Source organism: Etheostoma cragini, chromosome 23 (assembly GCF_013103735.1).
Source record: "Etheostoma cragini isolate CJK2018 chromosome 23, CSU_Ecrag_1.0, whole genome shotgun sequence".
Lineage (NCBI taxonomy): Eukaryota > Metazoa > Chordata > Actinopteri > Perciformes > Percidae > Etheostoma > Etheostoma cragini.
This window is the reverse complement of record NC_048429.1, coordinates 10,594,495-10,617,797: the sequence shown is the minus strand read 5'-3', so window position 1 is coordinate 10,617,797 and position 23,303 is coordinate 10,594,495. Positions and strand designations below refer to the sequence as shown.

The window sequence follows — 23,303 nt, the reverse complement described above, 5'->3', positions numbered from 1 at the left end:
GCCATTAAAAAGCTCCTCTTATCACACCAAACATCCAATTGGTTTAAGGCACCAGCATCACATGACGGGTGGGAGCCAACCAGCCTTAAGAATGATCATTAAAGATGTTTTTACTGGGCATAATTGATTATGTCAGCTATGCATGATTGTATTCTATGGAGAACTGCAATAGCACTTCATATGGGTGGATAAAAACTGATTTCTTTTTAGCCTTTCCTCATAGGTAGACATGTTTTTACCCCCAGTCATGAGGAGAGATTAGTTTGATGGGAAATTTATCTTGGAACCTTTACACATGATTTGTGGAGTGTGTAATTATGTATTGCTTTTTAAGGCATTTCATTGGCCCCGAAGCAAACAGTGATCATGCCACACAGGACCCCAAATGCTCCTTGTGGGAAGACTATTTCTGGTGTCATTTGCTACCCCTTAGGGTGCCTTTGTATCTGCAGGAGGTTGTGGTACATTTCACCATGTGTATAGACACATGTCTCTCCATAGTAAAAGTTGCTCTCAGCAGCATTTGTGAATTCTAGTCTTCCTGGGACATTAAGAGGAACTCCTTGTAGTAAAAAGCAGCGCCCATGTGTCCTCGATCCTACTCGTCTGACCCTAGAGAGAAGCTCTTTCTGAGGCCAGCCCGCCATCGTTAAGGTCCCTCTTGTCTTACTGAAGGAATGCCTTTGTAATAAAAGAGAAACTGTCCAGCGAGCAGAGGAGTAAGGTGGAGAACAGAAGCAGTTCTCAGGGTGTATAAATCATCTATCAGCTTAATATGGGTCCATTAACTGACAAACCAATGTATGGCAGACAGCTCCCCATCTTTATGGGCCTTGAAGAGAGAAAGGGAGAGTTGAGTAACATCGGTCTTGTTGAACATGTTTTTTTTTTTTTAGTGCTTTCTATTTTATTTAAACTGCATTATGGACATGCTCACACTGTGTGGAAATCCCTACACACCGCACATGTACTGCCACACAGTGCTGCTCCACAGAATTAGGATGACATTTCCAATGTGTTATGTAAAGAGATGAGATGTACAGTACATACACTGTGCATGTACTGACATTGACAAGTTAAAGATAGACCAGACTGTGACATAACACCCGACTGCCAGGCTGTATCAGAAGCTCAGAATAAAAAATGGTAAATATTAACTTATTGACCAAAAGTGAAAACATTTTGAATCTGAAACATAGTTAGTGAGGGTTTTTTGGGTGCTACGTATATGCAGTAAAGAAGATCCATCCATAATTACTGCTTCACTTGAATGTGTGGTGAGCCAAACTTACAGTATATAAGATTTTGACAGCCAGAATTACTGAAAAATGATAGTAAAAGCGACGGTTTTCGGTCCATTGATTTAAAGCCAGTTTGATGATAATTTGCCCTTCAATTGTAAACTGCACATAAACCCATTATAATGTACGTCGAACACATGTCAACAGACCAGGATGCAGCCCAGGCTTCGGGTGCTATGACTTACTGTTAGAATAAGTTATTTCCTGTTTATTCTTGCTCAGCATCATTGGATGCTTCTGGATGCTGGCCCAAAAAAGTCAATGGCGTTTCACATCAGTGATATCGCCCCACCCTGCCAGTCTTCTCTGTGTATCTATTTCACCCCTAAACCCGCTGAGCTGGCTGTTTTTTTGGGCTGCCAGAGACTCTGCATTGTCCTACCAGAGCCAGGCTGCTTCAGTCACCTTGGCTTTTTGCACCCAGACGTAATGCACCCACACCTGCCGTTGAGGCACTTTAGCTAATCGCAGTTGGAAGTGAGATATGAGACATTTTATTTGAAGATGTAGACATCAGCTTTGCCTTAAACAAACTTTCAAGGATTTTCTCTTTGACACTCTGTGGCTGTTACTGATCAAAAAGAGGAACAGATTGTGACTAGGCAGTTTTCTGCCAAATTAGCTGCTACCGCTGCTTTCCTTGTGTCTGTTCTGTGGGGAAGAGATAACCCTGATGTCCCTGCTCTGATTGCTAAAATACACAGTGATTACAATCTCACAGCCAGATTGAAATCAGACACACTACCTGCTCCGTATATATATACATACAGCATGTAGGGCCTTAGATGATTTTAGTTCTAACATGTAAATTCACTTATCATTATCAGGAAGAAAGAACATTAGTCATTATCTTCTCAACCTTTGTCACAGCATTTTGGTACGTGCGTTTTTCTTTTACGGAAATGCCATGGACACAAGGTTGTTGTTACATGAAAATGATGTTATCAAAAATGTCATTTGAACGCACATACATTCTTTAAATTGTAATTACTTCCATGCCTGGCAGCGCTGCACACGGTTTTGCAATAAGCCTGTTTGCCCAGACCCCCCCCCCCCCCCCCCCCCCCCCCCCCCCCCCCCCCCCCCCCCCCCCCTCAGTGTCCTCCCAGCATATTCCCACTATATATACAGCTGCTATTGACCATCAACCCACTCCATCTCTCCTCTCCTCTCCTCTTCGCTCTGATCCGGATGACTCACAAAACCCATTTAACCTTTGCCCGGCGCTCAGTTGCCACCCAACTGGCTGCAAGCAACACATTTCACATTTTGTCTTTTCTGCTCGCTTTTATGGAATTATTAGAGAATGTAGCCATTGGCTGTGTGTGTGCTGTTGACGTTTGTTTCTTTTTTCAACTTGAGGTTGATATGCTGTACATTATAACCCTCATATAATTGTGCCAACAAATCCAGATGAAAATTAAAAAGAGAAAACTGGCTTATAGACCACTGGTATTGATGACTGCAATGTATCGGTGTGTCCTTTTTAAAGTACAGGAAACCCCTCCACTTTGTTATTTATTCATTCAAGGAAGTCATCCATTAAGGCTAAATATTACCTGCTACATGCATTCACTCTACAAACGGCCCATTAATAAGTGGAAGAGCAGCTACTTTTCTTAAATGGGTATCAAATACTTTTCCCACGCTGGTTTCCACCTTGTACACACTCAGGTTGCACAAGCATATCAGATATCTAGGGAGTAGGGCTGGGTGATATGGAGAAAATCAGAAATTGCAATATTCTTGTCCTAATACCTCAATGTCAGTATTGAGGAGATATTATAGGGTTGACAATTGGTGCTTTAACAAAATATCTTCACAATGAGATTTAAGATAAATAATCTTCTGTAATGTAGATGTAATGACTAAGTGGGTAAAGTTGAAAACAATAGAAGCGCTATAACAGTCTAGTAACACAGAAAAGGACATAACTTTATTGTAATACAGCCTTTAATAACAATAGTATAATAATAATAACAATAATAATGTATACTTTCTTAGTCTGCAAGGGGAAATTCCAATTTACACTCTGTTGTTATTACACATATTACAAACAGGCCGGAATTACACACACATGCTCAGTACCTATACACTGCACTATGTATTCATTAATGGAGAGATGTCAGAGTGAGGGGGCTGCCCATGGAAAGGCATCCCGAGCAGTTTGGGGTTTGGTGCCTTGCTCAAGAGAACCTGGGAAGTGCCCAGGAGGTGAACTGGCACCTCTCCAGCTACCAGTCCACCACCATACTTTGGTCCATACGGACCAGGAAAACCAGGAAGAGACAACACTTAACCCATTTACGATGTCACGATTTCCAAAATCTCAGACGGTATCTAGTCTCATATCATGATATCAATATAATATCGATATATTGCCCAGCCCTACCCAGAACACAGTGTCCCACAACTGTTGGATCACATTAACTGTCACTTGGTCAGTGATGATAAGGTTGTTAGTGTATGTGTGACTTAATGAATTAACTGTTTTCTTTAAGAGTCTCATAATACATCAGTTTATCAGTCTATCTGTACACACACAAGTACTTGACTGATAAAGCCTGGGAAGAACTATGTAGTTTGTGTACCTTATTCTGTTGACTCACTTTAAACTTTCTGTTAACAATAAATCACTTTACTTGTACCAAAAAACCCTTTCACCTGCGGAGCTGGGACGTTACATTTGTTACATAAATATTTTAATTTTAAATGAAGCACAGCCTTGATGCAGTTCTAAAGAATTTTGTGGCGGCCAAACTGTCTTTTAACTTCTTATTAATTAATTATTTATTCACACATCAATCCTTATCATCTTATGATTTCAGGGAAAGCCTAACTGATGTGTGTCTGCCTTAAATTGGACTACTGTATATAATAATGCATGAAATATTTAAAGAAAAAAACAGTAAGGCAGGCTACAATGTGACACTGCGTTCATGCAAAAGTACCAACGTTTTACTGGTTCCATCTTATCAAATTCAAATTTAAATATTTATTGTATTTTTGAAGACATTGAATTAACACCTGAGCACACCAGGACAACTTAAAACTAACCTAAACTGCTATTTAATGATTAACGGAATTATGATATATATATATATATATATATATATATATATATATATAGATTTCTTTCTGCTACCCAGGAAGACTGTATGGTTGACTGTAGGTGAATAATTGATATCATCTCAAATATGCAAAACTACTTCTCTTTTCTTCTTGCTTAGAAGCAGTGTGACTGCTTTGGTGTATCAAAGCCAGGCCACAAAATACTATAGTGAGTGATGAATTATTGAGGGCTCTGCTGCTCTTGTCACTTTCACTCACAATCTTACATGTAGCGGGGTCAACCTTTTGATGATTGGGGATATACTGTCCTCTGTCAGAGAAACGGCAGAGAGATATGGTCCCAAAATCAGGTTTAGGATTTAATTGTGGTTGTTCCATCCTCCGTGAACCGTTTTGGTGATTTGGGATTTACTCAAAACACTAGCTTTTCTCACCCTGGACCCACACCAGAGCATTCACATGAACACACTCTTCATGTTACACCAAGTTTCAGCACACAGGTTTGTATTGACAACAAGATTATTGATCCCTGGATTAGGCGCAGGGACCCATAGGGCATCAGTGTAGCTGAAAGCAGAGACCCTTCTTCTGAGACAGCTGATCTTTCACAAGCTCATTAACTTTGGGCTGGAGTGGGTTTACTCTGTTTATTTTGGGTAGACAAAATCCCTGCAGTCAGATGGGCATTTTGTTAGACAACAGGAAGAGGATTTAGTTGTCACTACAACCAAACAATGTTGTCATGGCCAGTAGGGCTGCACAATATACACGATTTATGGTGTTTTAGCCAAATACTGAAAGCAGCAGAACTGGGTTCACTTTATTATCTGTGTATTTATCGTTAGTAATATCGTTATCGCGATATTCAACATTCTTGCATATTGCATATTTTCCTCATGTCATGCAGACCTAATGGTCAGTCATACTTGAACGCACAAGAGGCACAGAGGTGCTATTCTGCTCAATATCGCCTTTTTTTTATAAGTCTGATTTCTCCTCCACGTCATCTTTGGCAAAGCACAATTGCATGAAGTGCAAACACAATGCACCACAATAAACAACAATAAAGATTTACTTAAATGATCAGTTCTATCGTTGTCATAATGTAAATACTTTTCAAACAAGGCTAGTAAACATAAAAGAGGATGAATTTGAAAACAAGTTGTGGACCGTCCCATTATAAATTGGCTGCTTTGCTGGGAGGGACACTCATCAGCTCAGGCAGCATCTGTTTTTAGAGTACCAAAGTGCTGAGTGGGGTCTTTGTATAGAGATAGCCACTCTTTTACAGCTGGGTCCGTGCTGTCTGGCCTACCACGAGATCAGCCCCACTGGCTAACAAGGCTGTACAGCCCTGTGCATCAGTGAATAGCGTTTGCCTGTGTGTTTGTGTGTAATGACAGATTGAGTGATAGCAAGCTGCTTGGGTCTGCTACTTTGGTTGGTTCATCACTGAGCCAATATGCTTTACTATACAGATCTCTACCTCCACACTTTCCCCTACACTAATCAGGTTCTGCATTGAAAGCTACTTTAAAACAAACTTTATTTGAGGTTTAATTAATGTCAACCTATTTTAAATCAAACATGTTTTTTGATCTTGTTTTCAGGCTTGTTATATACTTTAGGTGTTGCAATTTAACTGATTTAATACACTCAAATGTTTTTGAATGTATTCCTCAGAGATGAAGAAAGGAAAAGGTGTTTTTGAGAGATGATTATAGTTATTTGAGGGGAATTGTCAGAGATTGGCAGGTGTGAAAGCAACCATCTCCTGAAATATTGATTTCTTCTGCTCCAAAAGCCACATAAGGGTGTCAAAGGATGGATAGAAGCAGTCCTCAGTTAAGATCAGTGTCAAATAACGAGGTTATTGGGACAAACAGAGAGTGTTTCCTCAATGGATTTTCATTGTCAGACATTTTTATCCATAAGGGTTTTTAATAGCAAGAGTGTGATATTACCTTATTGTAAATCTGTCACTCTTTGATCCAAAGACTGGCGTGGCTGAGTCTATGGTCTGTTTTGTTCACTGTATTGACTGCTGGTCAGTGTTTGTGTGTCATTGTAAATTTGTTTAAGAGGAAGCAGGGCAAAGGTGGTAAGCAAATATAGTAGCATGGATTCATATTTATGTAATGTGTGAATCCATGTGTGTGAATTGCAAAATGTCAATGCGCGTTTGTCCAATTCATGCCACGGGGATCCGGCACACCACAGCAAGGAAGCAACAACATCACTGCATTACTAAACCATGACCACATCCAAATAAGTGGGACCAAGCTGCCCAGGTGAGGTTTTGAATCATGGCTATCACATATTTCAGGATGGCCTCGGAAACATTTGCATGTGGCTTCTGTTGCTTCAATGACTGCTTTTGTAAGCACACAAAATTCCGGCTCCGTAGCTCTCAATCAACAAAGTTGAGAGCTACGGAGGCGAACGATACACAATGGGCTGCTGAGTGTTTATTTGACCGCAAGGGGCCATATATACAGCACTTGTAAATGTGGAAAAAAAACACACAAGCACATTCATTCAGCGAACACGAGAGCCCTGCCTACTCCTGTTTAATGCTGTTGTTTAGATAGCGCTCTGGTTTGTCTGCTTCTATCTCTAAGTCCTTTTTCAGAAGTGGACTGTTAATGTCAAGTCCAACCGGTCTAGTGCAGTGTGTGTGTTTTAGAGCTTTCACATTAAATCTAGTGGAACTGCTGAGTGGAGTGTAATCAGTCACTAGTCATTAGTGTTAGCCCTACACATGCACAGACACACAAATTATCACATCTCACTCTAATCATGCACACACCCCACCCATTTGTTTTTCCACTGTTCTCAGTTATGTTGTGCCCATAACAATCATTGCAACTATTCCAAACCTTGCCCCTACAAGATAGACACTTCCAACAAAGGCTCTGGGGCAGTGGATGTGGAAGAATCAGGCCCGTAATCACAAATGGCTAGGATTCACCCTGGTATAATCCATGTGAAGGTGTTATGTTCATCAAGCTCCATCAAAATCTGGAGCCGGGACTGAAGCATCATGATTGAAGCACTGTCAGCAGGACATGCGTAGCCTGATCCATACCCACATTTACATACACACAGTAATCTTGAGGGATGCAAGTGAAATAAAATGAAAATGAAATGCAAGATAAACACCATATTTTCTAAAAATAGCAAATCCAGTAATGTCATCAACTGCCATCGCTCATCTCCAGTTTTGATCTTCCTTCAAAAGAGTCTTGTGTTGCACGGTTGCTGCAGGATACACTAAATGCACAACTGTGAGGTGCTTTGTTTGTGTGGTGTGAGACTAGAAGAAGATTGAGGAGCGTGTGTCCTCTTTTCTCAGCATGATAAAGCTGCAATCTGGCGTAACTCTCCACGCGGTGGCTTTGTTTAAACATTAAAAAAAGTAGTAACATCCCATTTACAGTAATCTCACTTGGCTATAGCTTCAATGCCAAACAGAATGCAGCAAGTGTAATATCTACACTTCACAGTCACAGTAAGCTGGTGGTGTCTGAGCAGCCTTTGTGTGAGCTTGTCGCTTCCTCATCACAGTTTTAAGCCTGAGAACAAGGTTTTTGTGAGGAGTCCTACATTAATGAGATCACATAGAGAAATCCCTCTCCAATGCTGTTACTAATATCAGGAGGCCTAAAGTCTCTGTTCGTCTTCTCCTGCCTTTCTTTGCTTTAGGCAGAAGATATGCAGTCAATATTAGACGTCTCCTAGGCATCCTATAGGTCTATATCCTCCAGTGTTTGCCCACCCTTGTCAACAGCCCCTTTGTTCCTTACACTCTCATTTCCATGTTTCCATTTCTCATTGCCCTCCATTCATTTTCCGTCTACATCTGTCTTCATCTTTGTCTTTCTCTTGCCTCCCATTTGTGTTGTTCCTTTAGAGAAGATGGTCTCTAGGGTGCTTGGGCATTTTTCCAATGTGTGTATGACATGTCATGTCACTGATGGCCAAGATCTGCTCGGTTGAGCACACTGGGTGTTATTCTGCTTGACTCTCTCCATGGTGATGCTAGTTACCGCCTGCCAGAACAGGTTTCTTTAGCAATGTGTGTTTATCTCAAAAATACTCTTGATTTAATTGATAAATAAGTACAATGACAACTAAGGCTATGCTCACACTGCAAGTCTTAATACTTAATTTGGATTTTTTGCTCAGATCTGATTTTACTTTTGGTTGTTCACATTACCTTTCAAAATGTGGCCTATGTCAGATTCCAGTATGAACTTTATGCAGTTTCGAACTGAACCGCATGGGGAAATCAACAATAAAAATGACATCAGATGCTGCACACTGTTGCACTAAGGTTAGGGAGCTTATGGAAAAAGAAAGGATTTCGCTTTTATTACAAAAATGTTGTTCTCCCGTGTTCCCGGTCTTCGATTTCACTTGCAAATCTTTCAAAAACTGAGTGGTTACGGTATGATCCTTATAGTTTTGATTGAAGGATCTCCCCATACACTAATTAAGTCTAACACCTCACTCTCCCTCCATTGACTTGCTCCATCACTCTTATCAATTTCGTAGGCCTGGTCAAGTTTAAAATTTTACTGTCTGTGTCTAGGGCTAACTCCCGCCAATGCATAATCATGACAAATGTTGGTGTAGATTGATGTAAAAGTCAAATCAAATCCTCCTTGGTTTGAAAATATCAGATCTGGGCAAGATTTGAGTGTTCACACTACTTCTGAAGAAGTCTGACCTGGTCACTTGACTCCCAATTTTTTTTGATTTGGGCCACTTTTGCCTGCAGTGTGAACGTAGTCTAAGGGGCCATCCACACGGAAACGTTTTTTGTAAACACACATGTTTTGGCGGATTGTTCAAACAAATCCTGGAAATGCACTGGCTGAAAATGCTTTTTTTAAACCTGGTTCCAGGGTGAAAAAAATTGAAAACACCACCCTTGTGACTTTGTTTGCACGGCAAAGCCGCATACTTGCGTATCGATGATGTAATTGCCAGACCCCTCAACCACTTATCCCGCGACGACGTATCATAACAACAACAATGGCGTACTACATGCTTGTGTTCCTGCTGGAGAAGATAATGAGCCTATTAGGGTTACTAGGGCAAAATACACTGTTTTTTTGCGCATTCTCCGCCTCTTCTTCTCCGTTTGCTGGTGAATTTCTGTAGCAGAAACAACGGCACCTATAGGCCTGGGAGATGAAGTAGCTTGTAGAGTCATTTACAAATGGATCCGTTTGGATGCAAATATTCTTGAAACGATGCCAGGGAAGACGCGGGGAAAAAAAAGATTGTTTTGGTAAAGTACGTGTGGACGTGGCCTCAGTCTTATCCAATTTGTCTTACTGTTAGTTTCTCCCATTTGTGTTTCTCTATCCCCTCCTGTTGAGTTTCCATGCTGCACAATGGCCACAAGGCCACATACTACTACAGCGTTTCATTTTGTTTAGTTGAACTGTTTTCATTAGCTTTTTAAACCCTGGGCTGTTCCTGTCAAGCTTCTGCAATTATGGCAGTACATGGCTACCTAAAAGGCTGCATTGGGATTTCTTCCACATTATGCTTTCGGAAGGTGTTTCTTAGTTTGCTCAGTATCAGCAACACATCAGCAAGGAATTATGTACTAAAAAGACTGTAACTCTGTAAAACACTTACTCAGATTAGATTAGAAATTAAACTCTACGCCAGGCTCTCTCTCACTGTGACTGATTTAGTGGAGCCGACCAACATACAGTAAGTTTTTTTATCTGCCTTGATGGTTGCCAAACTGCCCTTTTTTTATAGTCAGCTTACAAATCATGTTTTATTCTGTTTTTTTTTTTTTGTCTGTTCCTACAGACTTCCCACTCTTTGGTTCATCCCTGTCATTCTCATATTTCCTGTCCCGCTTCACTTTCGCTTGAATAGAGTTCCTATCTGTCGGGGCTGTATAATGACTCTTATGATTGCATGCAATCCCCAGAGAGCTCTCATACCTGGACACTTTTATAATATGCTCCCCTTTAGCTCCAGAAAGCTTAGCAGGATCAACAGCAGAGGAATGCTACTTCCCACTGTTCCTTAATCTAGATTTATCTTTCTTGCTCTTACCATCTCTGTGTGTATGAGTGACATTGAGATGACTTCATTGCATGCACTGTGTGGTGTTGAGTGGTAACAGTGGGGAAGGGAGAATTGTCCCCTTAACCTCTGGAGGAAAGAAAAAAAAAACTTTCAGGCGGCAGTAAATCTCTCTGATTAAACCCAGCTCCCTCTGACTGCTCTTTTTGTGTAGGACTGCACTGTGTGTGTTGTCTGTCATCCGAAGGATGCTCACAGACTGTTAAAATTAAAGAAAAACGTTGAATAGCCATGGTAACCAACCCCCCCTCATCTCAGTGTCTGTGTTCAACACACACACACATACAAACATTAAATGGGAATGTGTGGTTTTGAACGCTTCTGTGGAGACTTTTGAAGCGGCTGTAAAGGCCATCCTGACACAGGTTTGTGGCATTTGTTATGTAACCTTACCCCTAGAAAGATCATGCAATTTCGAAATTTCTTTTGACACGTTTTCCGTTTGTGTAAACACTCTGTGTAAACTGTGCTTCTCTCTTTTGCGGGGTGCCTCATGGGTCTATTCTGGGTCCCCTTTCTTCTACCATATAAACGCCACGCCTGAGACAAATCATGCATTTACATAATATTAATTTTCAATGCAACTGTATGTCCCGATAAAGCATTGTACCACCAATGTGAAGCCACCACATCACAAGTTACAGTTTTAATATCCATGTGCCAGGGGATTTTTTAAATGCTAGTGTGGAACATTGTCTGTATAAAACCCAATAAAATTATGTACTAAACCCACCCATCTTAATTAGGTAATTTGTCTTATTCTGTGACTATAGGTACATGAAAACAGATGTGCATGGGCACAGACCACACACATACTCACAGGGAGATTAATAACTAACCCCAAGGCCTACACCAAAATATCAAGTATCACAAACGCAGATGGTATGTCTGATACTTGATTAACAGACAACATTCAGGCTCCAGACAAAGTCCTTGCTGCCCAGGTGCTACCGCTTCCATAGCTGACTGCCAAGTCACTGTGGCTACATGTCTCACAAGCATTAATGTACTTTAGATCACGTTGCTTGGCAATGTGACAAACCTTTTTTCTTACCTTGAAACTGAAAGGCAAATGCCTTTAACCTCTTCCCTTTGTTGGAGTGCTGCTGATACCCTATATTTGTTTAAATAAGCAAATGTGATGCCTTTGTGTTTTCTGTTGTTTGCACAGGCCAGCTCCAGGGCAACTGGTGTCTGGAACGTCTTCTCAAGAGGGAGAAAGTTCATTATAGCAGCCTAGGCACTGGTCTTTAACAAATACAGATTATTTTACACAGTTTTCCCCCCAAACTGGTGGGAGAGAGTGGGCACAGAAAAAAGGACTGATCCATTCAGAAGGCTGCTGACACCTACTTTTTAGAATTACAAGGTTTCAAGTGTAAAATCAATTTGGTTTTAAAAAGAAACATAGCACAGATGTGCACTGAAACAACTTGTTACCAAGTATAAAAGACATGGTTCAACAATATTTTAATGTTTCCTTGATGCATCCAAAGCTTTTGACCATATTAATCACGGTAAATTATATGGACAAGCAAATACTCTGGCACGCAAATTTCAATTGTGTTCTGAAGAAGTTAAATTATCTCTTTCAGAGCATACTGTACTCCACTTTATACTACTCATCTATGGTGCAGCTACAGTAAAGCAAGGATAAATGTGGTGTATAATGATTTATTTAGAATTTTGATGAAGCGTCCAAGATGGGCCAGTGCCAGCCATTTGTGACGTGTAATGTTCCCATCTTCCATGCTGTGCTGAGGAATCTTATGTACAGATTCATATGCCGATTTACCAAGTCAAATAATACAATTTGAACTGCTACAACGAATCCCGCACTTAGTGAAGTCAGATATTCGTCAAAACTCTGGAATCACATGAACACGCACCTTTACCTGTTTTAGTTATTGGGCAGTTTGTCTATATGTATTTATGTTTGTGTTTGGTTTTTACCCCTCTTGTAAAGTGTTGTGTGGACGTTTTATCTGGACCTTGAGTCTGTAAATTAAAAATAAAGAATTTACAAAAGGAAAACAAAAGCAATTTGCCTTAACAATAATAGCAATAAAACCATAAATGCTACAGTAGACAGCAGTGACGCACGCACACACAAAAAAACGCACACACAAACACCCACACATAAACACACACACACACACATATGCAGCCACCGCATTTCTATTCATGCCTCGGGTCAGTTATTTTATCACAGCCTGCAAAATCTGCTCCCACCCCATGGACCATGTACACATGCAGTGTACTGGTTCCCAGTGGATCCATAAACCTGGGCAGCTAATTGAAACAGTTTTAGTAATCAGACATAGCGACCTCACTGAAGTTGCCTTTAAGGACATTCAGAGAAACACTGGCCTGTATCACCAGGGAATGTTTAAATGGTTACAGAGCTTTAATTTCTCATTCACACTGTTGTCATACAGATATTTTAGTTCCTTACTGAATATATAAAGAGCCAATTTTATCTATTTTTTGTTGATTAATTTTTCTGAAGGCTCACTTTAAAATTCGCCTGTCAGGTCGCTCTCTCTAAATACACTTATTTGCTTTTTTGCCCAGTTAGATGAGAAGATTTGATCCCACTCTCATGTTTGTCTGTTAAATATTCCCCGCCAGTTAGCTTAGCTTAGCTTTAAAACTGAATACAAGGAGAAACCGCTAGCCCGGCTCTGTCTGACGGAAAGAAAATCCACATACCGGCACATTTAAAGCACACCTAACTCGTTACAAAAATCTAGGTGTAAAGACAACAATTTGTGGTTGTACTTCCTGGAGTCTTGTTGTAACCGTAAGTTTGCTAGGCAACCAGCCGAGACCCTTCCGAGTCACCGCTCCTGGCCGAGAAATAATCCAGGACGTAACGGCCATAAAACAGCACATTGTCGTCTTCACACTTTGGTTTTTGTACAGATAGAATGTGTTCATTGTTGACCTGTATCTTGGAGAGAAATATGAATCTTACTATCTAACTGCAAGAAAGTGAACAAGCATATTTCCTAAAAAGTTAAAATAATGATACATTTGTTCACCACCTCACCGCTCTCTCTATTTCTTCTCTACGTAGTATCTCTCTCCACCCTTCTCTCCTGCGCTCTAATGATGAAGCGCTTTTAGAGTTGAACATTAATAATGTATGTTTCTGATTCCCACTTGCCCTTCATTTTTTTCATGTGCTCTCTCTCTTTTCACTCCAATCCTCCTCGCTCTGCCTCTCCTGCCGGGGTCTTCTGATGTCTCGGTGCATCCCTGTCTCTGTTCATTAACATCTCCCCCCCCCCTTCATCTCTGCCCTCTCTGGTGTCATTTGACTTAGTTCAATTTTTGATTCAGTTCAGTCCTGGTTACTAAATTCATTCAATTCAATGTGGTACATTTACACTTTCATGTAAACTTAATGATGTTAGCCATTAACAAATAATCCTTTTTTTCCTGTGTGCCTCTCTCTTTCTCCATCCATCTGTTTCCATGGTAATGGGTCATGGCTTGAGGTTTGTTCGGGTTGCTGGCGTTCCTCCAATCTCTCTCTTACTCAGTGACAGCAGCTACTCACCCATGTCATCACGGGGAGTTCAAAGAGTCCTTCCTCATCCTTCACAATACCCAATGAGTTCAAACAGTTCGACCTAGACGTATTAATGGCTACTCACATAATTAGTCTTTCTCCTCTGAGCTAACTACAGTGTTAATGGCTACACGTCTAAATTGCCCGGTGTTCTTTGTCTGTCAAATTTGTTTTGCTAATGTGAGATGAATGGAGAGTCCCTCCTGAGATTATGATAATGCATTCATGGTCACGAAGGGAAGCCTGTTTGTGTGTGTGTGACATTTGTATGTATCCCCCGCTGGAGGTAAAAGTAATAAAACTGACTGGAGACATTTTGGTCATTGATTGAAGGTCCATGTGTTCAGCAAGACACATTAATTTACTGGGTATTCCCCGGAGAGCGAGGAGGATGTGTCCATGTATTCATGTTGTGCTGTGTGTGTGACACAGACCATGTATTGATGAATGGACTCAAGCCTGTTAGCTTTGAGAAGCAAATATTGTTAAGGGGGCGTGTGAGGATTGGACCCAAATGCAGAGAGGAGAACGGCAGGCAGGCAGATGGGGGTAAACAGGAGTTTATTGTCCAAACACAAGGTGAGTCCCAACGGAACTTGACATCCAGAATGCAAGGAAAAAAAGGCAGTTATCCAAAAAACAAAAACATAAAATTACCCAACCAGGGAAACGGGAACAACAGCAGGAATACAGAGACAACGTGACGTGCAGACGGCGAACGAACAGAATGATCCGACAAGAGACAAAGAAAACACTGGGGTTAAATACAAGGGGTAACGAGGTAATGAGGAACAGGTGAGATATCAGGTGAAACACATTAGGCTGGGGCTGGACAATCAGACAAACAAAGCGAAGCTAGACAAGACAAGACCAGACAGGAAGCTGACTAAAAAATAAAACAGGAAACAGAACATACACAAGCATGGAAACACAAGACAGAATCTACAACACCAGACTAATGGGAAAACCGGGACAAAAACACAGGGAAGGCCAAACAGGAAAAATACCCCAACAAAAACCCCAAACCATAACAAATATGTCCCTTTGTCTCAATTATATTTGGCTGCGTTCAGTAGATAGTTCTTTTGTCAACCAGGGACTTCAGTTCTCTATGAAGAGTTTTAAATGGTGCACCTTTGTACCAACTGCAACCAGTCTGCCCAATATCACCGGCAATAATAGTCAACACAGTTTTTATGATTGTATGCAGAATAAGATTATACCGTGTGGTGTCATGAGTGCACACTGTTTAAGAACAGGTTAGTCCAAAAGCCTAATTTTGGGTGAAAAACAGCCCTATTAATGGGTGATGTCCTTCTCGTTGTCACAGGTTTAAACCACTTCTTGAAGACAGACGGTGGCTGAGATTTAATCCTCAGAGGTAAGTCAGATATTTCAAATGAATTTACATTCTCTGCTTTCCTCTTGTATCTGTTATGTGGCTCGTGGTAACCCTTGGTGTTTTGTGACGTTATTCTCTGCTCCTACATGCTGTGTAGGCTACACACTGATGTTACTGAATGTGTGAATCAGCGTCTCTCCTGAACAACCGAACCTCCTGTTCTAGTTTATGATCACAATTTTTGCTAATGAGATGTCTGGCTGTGTCCCAGTGATATGGGCTGCTGTGTCCTGTGTTTACTATCACCCTGAGGGGATTGCTGTACTGTGGCTTGGATTCATATATGCACTAAATGGATGTACATTAGTGTGGCTGTCACTGACAGCACTGCAAACATATTTGTGTTTGGAAATGCAGTGGAAAGGCTTTTTTTTTTTTTTTTAACCACTTCAAATATGATAGGTCAGCATTGATGGAAAGTGTTAAGGCTTGTCTTACAGCTGGCATTGACTGATTCATAAAATCGAGTGTGCGCTTGGTATCTACAGATGTTTACCTAGCAAAGTACAGTAGCTTTATTCTGGTGCATCGTCCCTGTGGCTGTGATTTAGGTGAGTTTTTTTAAAGGTTTTAGGCTTGTTTTGTTGCCTTGTAGATGATAAAAACAAAAAATGTACAATTACACAGCTGCAGAAATTACCCCTCGTAATGGAAGTGAAAGAATGTTAGTAAGTAGATTAGTTATTATTTAAAGATCAGTCCCAAATTCGGCAAATGTGCTGCTAAAAGCTATGGAATTTTTTGGGAATACAATGAAATGTACAAAAAGCCTTAAGCATCAATTAAAAACAACAACAATCACACTGAAAATAAAAAAATGTCCATACCCAGAAAGGTGACATGAAAATATGAATACCCAGCATGTATTAGGACGAGGACTTTGAACACAACTGAAAAAAATAGGAGCCACATGTCTTGGCATCACCTTCTGCTCACCTGCTGACACACAACACAACACGGATGCTATTTCACACAGGCAGGCATACTGCATGAAATAAAAAAGCACATTTTACCAAATTGTTAATTTGTATTTATTTTATTCTATTATTTCAAAAAACAATAGTCGTTTTCCAGCGGGGTAAACATTATTGGCTTTGCAAATGTTGTATAAAGAAACACTCATCAACCTTATGGATTCACATAACGCCCACTGATTTTTTTTGTTTGTTTAAAAGAAAAGTAAAATATAGCTAAATATTTGTCAGTAGGGAGCCTTGTCTTGTAAGTAGAGCAGGCACTGCAGCACAGTATTACATAACATACCACTACAATGTTTCCACCTCTCATTACTATCACTGCTACCTGAATAGCCCCATAAGAGCACTCTACTATATTACACTGATCCATAATTTTAAAAGTGAGTCACTATCACAGCAGTTTACGGAAAATATGTCATGGAAAGGTGGTTTGAATTCAGTTATTGTGGGTTGGGGTGATGGAACCCCTCTCCTAACCCAGTCTTTGCCCTCCCACAGCTTCCTCTCACCTTCTCCACCCCTCTCTCTATGTGAGTAATCCTGATGAACAGATGGGTGGATGAGAAGAAAAATGGGCATGCCAGCTTGTTGCTTTGCGTGTCAATCAGTCCCCTCCCCCTTCTCACCTCCTGCCCCGTTCCCATCCCATCATGTACTTTTCTCTCCTATAACATTTCAGCCTGATCTACTTCAATCCCCCCATACACTTTATCTATTTTAATATTTGATCCTTAATATTTCTATATATATCCTTATTGTTGCCTTTTCACCACCACCATACAATTTACTACTGTACTTTAATGCACCGCAGCCAGCACAACATTACCAATTTTGACACTCCATGGGGAAAACCTTTGCATTTTTAACCCTAAGAATAGATATCAGTATGCCGAACGTCCCGTATTGCGCTTTTGAAGGGTGTGATGAAGCTGCAACAAACAAGGTCTTCAGACCTTGATCGACCTAGTAAAATGGAAAAGATGTGTACAGTAGGAACATCAGCCATAAAAGGTATAACAGTCTTGACCTGAAGGACACACAGACACTACATACAAATGCGCACACACACACAGTAAAGCCCAGAGTCACGTACCAAGGCCACGTGCATCCATCTGCTCGTCAATACCTTTTACCTAGCAGTAGCACCCGGGAATAGCAATGAGACTTGGCTGGTTTACAACCTCAACTGGATACGTTCACATTGTCACACTGTATTCAAATGACACAAACTATTGATTTTAGGTTCTATTTTGCATGGTGTAGCTCATCAGCTACAAGTTTATTTTGTAGATTATACACCATTGCTGAACATTATCTAAAACATACTGTTCTATTTTTTTTTTTTTAAGATAATTAGTTTTTAGATAATTTGTGTGTTGCTGTTGCTGTTGAATTTACTAGGTATTAGGAATTAAAACCTGACACATACAATTTTGCAACTTAATGTAATGGATCGCTATAATACTAGACTCTGAGTGGTGAGACCAGCAGACTGAAAGATTTTATTATTTAGATTTAGATTTTTTTTGGAAAGGGAGGTTATGACTGGCAAAGGGGAGAGAGAAAACAATGATTGAAATTACATTTTTAAAGGAATTATATGTTTCATATAAAGGTGATTATTGCGCAGGTAGTTTCTATAACAGGTTGACACATATTTATAAAAATATTTACACCCAAAAATTCTGTTTCTACTAGAATGTATCACTTTTTTTGGTAAAAAATGATCGCACACAAGATTCAGTTTATAGTTTTAATGTCATACATAGGAAATTGTCCATAAATACACACACAAACAAGCACAGATACACATAAATAGAACTCCCCACACACACATATAGCCAGCGTGACCCTCTGTTCAGGCTGAGCCCACGGCTTTTGATAAGATGACCTTAGAATGCAACTCATAAACACACACACACACACACACACACACACTGCGCACATGGGCACACACCCAACACCCAACCAAGCCCCGTGCAGCCAACAAACCGGTCCATACGCCTGGCAAAATGTGTATAATTGTCCAAACATCACAGAGCTGTAATTGGATGTCAGATGAAGCGAATTGTAAATGGCAGCTATCCCTAATGGCTTTTTACGAGTTACACATGGTTGAGTCTAGCGCCTAATACTGCACCTTGGTTTAACAAAATCACAATTTACAGTAATTTCAATATATTTTGAATGTTCATTGCTTGTATTTTCAATAAATACTGCACATGTACATAATGCTTTGTTTGTATTTTTTGTTTAGAAAACAAACTTAAACAACACTTTAGAGTGAGCATTATTTTTTTAAGCATTTTGTCATCAGTCCATTGTAAAATGGCAGGTGTGACACCTTCTGAGATGTCCTTCCTTTCCCGCTTTTCAGGGCGGATCACTCTGTTACCTGAATCTGCCTGGAGCAAAGCTGTTAAGATTCAGTTCATGGAAGGTCAAGGCCGCTCACATTCCCTGAATAGGAAAAATGAAACATTGGAACAGGAAATAATAATATACTTCTCATAGGCTATGCAGATCAGGGGTTTAAAAGTGCCTCCTTGAGCAGGAGGAACAAGCTTTACCTTCTCTTATAGTGTATATTTCATATGGCCTTGGTTAAGAACTTAGCTTAATGTCAAATTGGCCAAATGTTGATGTACATTTTTCTTTTGAGACTGCATCTCCAACACCGTGCTCGTACAACACACCAAGTTTTTAAACTATATGTGAATGAAGAAGAATGCATTCACCTATGCAGAAGAAACTGCCCCTTTTCTTTAAAGAATCTTGCTTTTGGACACAGCAGAATTGGTCTGAAAATTGGTAAAAATAAATTTCCCAACATATATTTGTGCATTTTCTTTTCTGTCATTACGGCACACTTTCTGAGGCAATAAAGAACCCGTTTGAATTGTGGGCATATATTTTTTATTCCCGGAGGCATCACCTTGTGCCCTAGAACACCCCTGCAGCCGCTTCAGCGTTATGCCAGTGGTAAACAACATGAAGGACAATGGCCCCCATGGGGTGGTTGTAGAAGTGCGGATGAGGGAGGGGGCGGCGTGCTGACCATCAGCACTTCACAAAGCCTCAGAGAAAAGCAGGCGCTGGGGGATTCGGTGGATGGTGCTAGAAAAACTGTCCCCAAACAGGGAAAGCCCTCTGTGTGTATGTGCGCACGTGCAAAAAGATGCTGAGATAGTTTGTTGTGATTAGATGGCTGTGTGTGATCCGGTTTGGGGGGCTGTAGGACACAAAGAGGCTGCCATTTCTGTCCTTTTTACTGCAAAGAAGTGGTGTTAGTCCAAGCTTATTTTACAATAACTTGTAGCTGACGGCTTCCGATTAAATCAGCAGTTGAATCATGACGCTAACTTTCATTCCTGACAAGGACACAGGATTTAACTGCTTTTGAGCAGCAGTTACACTGCTTACTGATGAACATTTCCCTGGAAATAAAACCCCACCAGTAATACAAGTTTGCTATTTCCTCATCTTCACTAGAAGTTAAAAGTCTTTTTTGCTTTTAAAATAAACTCCACACCTCACCTTTGCATTTCCCAGTGTCAAGTGTTTGTTTAGCAGAAAATACACATTGTATCCCACCCTGCGTAGCTTCTATTTAGCTTGAAAGTGAGTGCTTTATTCCCATCTCTCATATAATGTATCTCCTTACTTTCCAAGGAAAGGATAGTGTAACATTATCCAACTATTGTCTGTGGCACAAATGTGCTTTAGTAAATAATACTTCACTTAGTAAAAAGATATGAAACATGCATGAATAGTGGCCCATCTATCAAAATGGATAAGCGATGCAGTGCTACCCCTTTGTTTTCCTTTTTGAAGTCCAATCAGGGCTTTGCCCCCTGAAGACGTAGGACCACTTTCTCACCTTACAACGGGCTTTGTTAATGGAAGACCGGTTGCTTGATGGGGGTTTGTCAAGGAGGGAGACAGAAAGTGAGAGATATGGGAACGAGAGACAGAGCAGATGGCCAATAAAGTTATCAAATTGACAGATATAGAGACAAGGACTAAAAGCAGGTTGGTGTTCTCTACTATAGCTCCTATAGTCAGGTGTTGGTCCGTATCTGTTTATGTGTATTTATAAAAGGGTTGTCAGTGTCCTCTTTTTTGTTTCCCACTATCTTGTTAGATTCAGGGAGTTTTGCTTTTTGTCAACTTTTTTTCACAGTTTTAAGAGTGTTTTAAAAGAAAGAAAGAAAGAAAGAAAGAAAGAATTCAGATGCATATCCAACCTAACAAAAGGGGGGGTGTAAAAGTCTGCCTTCTCAAATGTCAACAGTAAAGTTGAAGTCACGGTGGCTTCACATTTAGGCTGCAGTTTCTCTCTGTGGGTTTGTGGGGACTCTCTTGGCTCACAGCTCCTATTCTAGTGACCTGGTTACTGGAGACACTCAGTCTGTATGAAGGCTCGAAGGCCACCGCAGTTCACTGTCTTCTGGTTAGTGTGTTATGATGCATGTGCTGATTGTCTACCCAAAGGAGTGGAATTTCAGCCTGCGAAGAAAACACAACTCATGTTGAATTTAATTTCATGACACACTAAAAGTTATAGTATACAATCTGTCATTGTTGCATCAAAGTGTTTTCAAAAAGTGATCCGTCTCTTTACTCAGCTACAGATGAGAGAGTCCAGTCTGGCTAAAAGCAGTCGGACTCCGTGTCTCTTGTCTTAGAAATACCTCTGTTACTGTGATCTGATGTGACTGCAGATGACTGTGTCTCTCCCCCCCCACCCCACACTTCTAATTCTCTTCCTGACTCCCTTTGCCTCCCCACTCAGCTGTTTAGTCAAGCTGTCATGCCTCAGTGTCTCTCAGTGTGACTGAAGGCTGCGGAGTGACCAACTTAGCACGTTACTTCAGGGTTTGCAAACTGAAAGGCAGAAAGACAGTTGGGTTTGTGTCAGCAGGCTTCACGTCATCCTTTGGTGTTTGAGAATTGTTGGCTCTGGTTATATATTGAATATTTAATATATTCTAAGTCCTTTCTCATCTCAACTGAGGATATGTTGTGATTGCTTTTTGAGGTAATTTCATTGAGAAGTTAATACCAAGGTTTGTCATGTCAGAAATTTGCAGTAAGCCACTACCAAATTATTTTTGAACAATTTATAATTTAAATCTACAGCAATTTAATTTCAATAGCCCCTTAAATGCTGAGTGCTCATCTCAGCAGTAATAGATCCAGGTTATGGAAACTCAAATGTGTGGTGGCCAACAGGAACAGAAAGTGGATTAATTCAGAAGCGCAGCTGCTGTTTGAGCGTGCCACTGAATTGCAATTTCAATAAGCACTTATACAATGGTTGTGTGGTGCACTTTTATGGCTTTCTATATGGGAGTGAGTCATATTGACTCATTCATTAACGAAAACTCCTAGTACAGGCTTTCATTGCAAACTCTCACTGTTGAGCTAGAAAGGAGCAACAGAGGGCGGCCATCATTTGGGAGAATGTTTGAGGATAAAGCTATGGCTTTTTCGAGGGATTAGATGTAGGAATTAGATGTAGGAATGCCCTTATCATCCTTTAAAGTGTCCGTTTTAAAACATCCACTGAACACCTTCCTTCGCGCAAATTTAACATTGAGGCCTAAATGGTGGTGATGGCGCAGTGGCTGTGCATTGAGGCCTATGGCGCAGTGGCTGTGACACATCCCTTTGGTTTTGGGGCTCTGGGTTTAATTCCCACTGCGATACATCAACCAATGTGTCCCTGAGCCAGACACTTGTCCTAGAGTTGCTCCAGAGAAATGCAACATATATAGCAATTTTTAAGTTGCTTTGGATAAAAGCGTCAGCTGAATGACATGTAATGTAATGTAAATTGTCGATTTCAGGTTGACAAACTGGATGACACTGTGCTCATGGACAGGAAAGATGGCAAAGAACAAAATGAAAGTGAAATAGAAGTCAAGAAGTGAAAGAAAGACAAGTATAGAGTGATCAAGATGGAAAGGCAGAGCTGCAGGGTGACTCTTTGACCTCTGGGCTTTGACCAATGAGTCATAGAAAAGAAGGGAAAGAGGAAGATTAGAGACGACCCGCCTACTAGCCAAAGTTACCCAGTCCTCCTCCTTTAAATTCTCTTTCTCATCATCTTTGGGAAATGAGAAACGGCTAATGATTACTGCCCACTTAGCTTAAGGAGGAATGTAAGGATGTGTGCTACTGTGTGCGCCTTTCTTTGGACAATATCTGCCTCAAGGGAAATGTCTTTCCACCACACAGCACAGTACAGCCTTGTGGTATAGTCTGTAAGTATATGGAAAATTCAGGCTGCGCAGTTAAACAGGTACAAAAGCTTGTTTGCCCTCTTCAGGTCAAAAGTTCTGTTTGATGGTGTATGATCATGAAAATCAAAGGCTGTAAGGAATATCTAATTGGTTTTGGCTGTTAACACTTAGTGGCATTCTATGTTGTTGAAATATGGAGATGTTGACGTCTGCACATAGCAGCTAAATTTATGTCTGTGTCTGTTTTCTGTTTGTGCCCGTGCATGGGGAATCATCTGTGTTGTCGACTGATTTGTTTTTTTTTACCCCGGGGCAGTTAATCTCTCTCTTCCTCTCTGGAGAGGTGACCCAGGTCAGATATTATAAAACAGACAGACACACAGGACAAAATAAAGAGTTATATTACATTTCCGTGTTGGGAGATTTTTTTACAAAAATAGTTGCTTTATATATAAGTTGTTGGTTAGCTTAGCTTAACGTAAGGACTAGAAACAGGAAAATACACTAGCTTTCTTGTTGAGTGTTTGTTGCAAAGATCCTTGTGAGCACAGAAAGCCAATAGGCATGTCCCCCAAAATGTAGGACCTGTTTCAGGGTCGTTGTTTT

At 40.5% G+C, this 23,303-nt stretch overlaps 1 protein-coding gene across 20 annotated transcripts in view; it reads left to right on the top strand.

The window, feature by feature from the left end:
- Positions 1-23,303, top strand: part of nrcama (neuronal cell adhesion molecule a) — a 50,860-nt gene that overhangs the window by 6,109 nt on the left and 21,448 nt on the right. For 18 of the 20 annotated variants that reach the window (XM_034862893.1, XM_034862889.1, XM_034862884.1 and 15 more), the window contains exon 2: positions 15,401-15,451. The exons of the other annotated variants lie outside the window; for them this stretch is intronic. The gene's annotated coding sequence lies outside the window, so the exon portion shown is untranslated. The remainder of the gene's footprint in view (positions 1-15,400; positions 15,452-23,303) is intronic. 20 annotated transcript variants of the gene reach the window in all.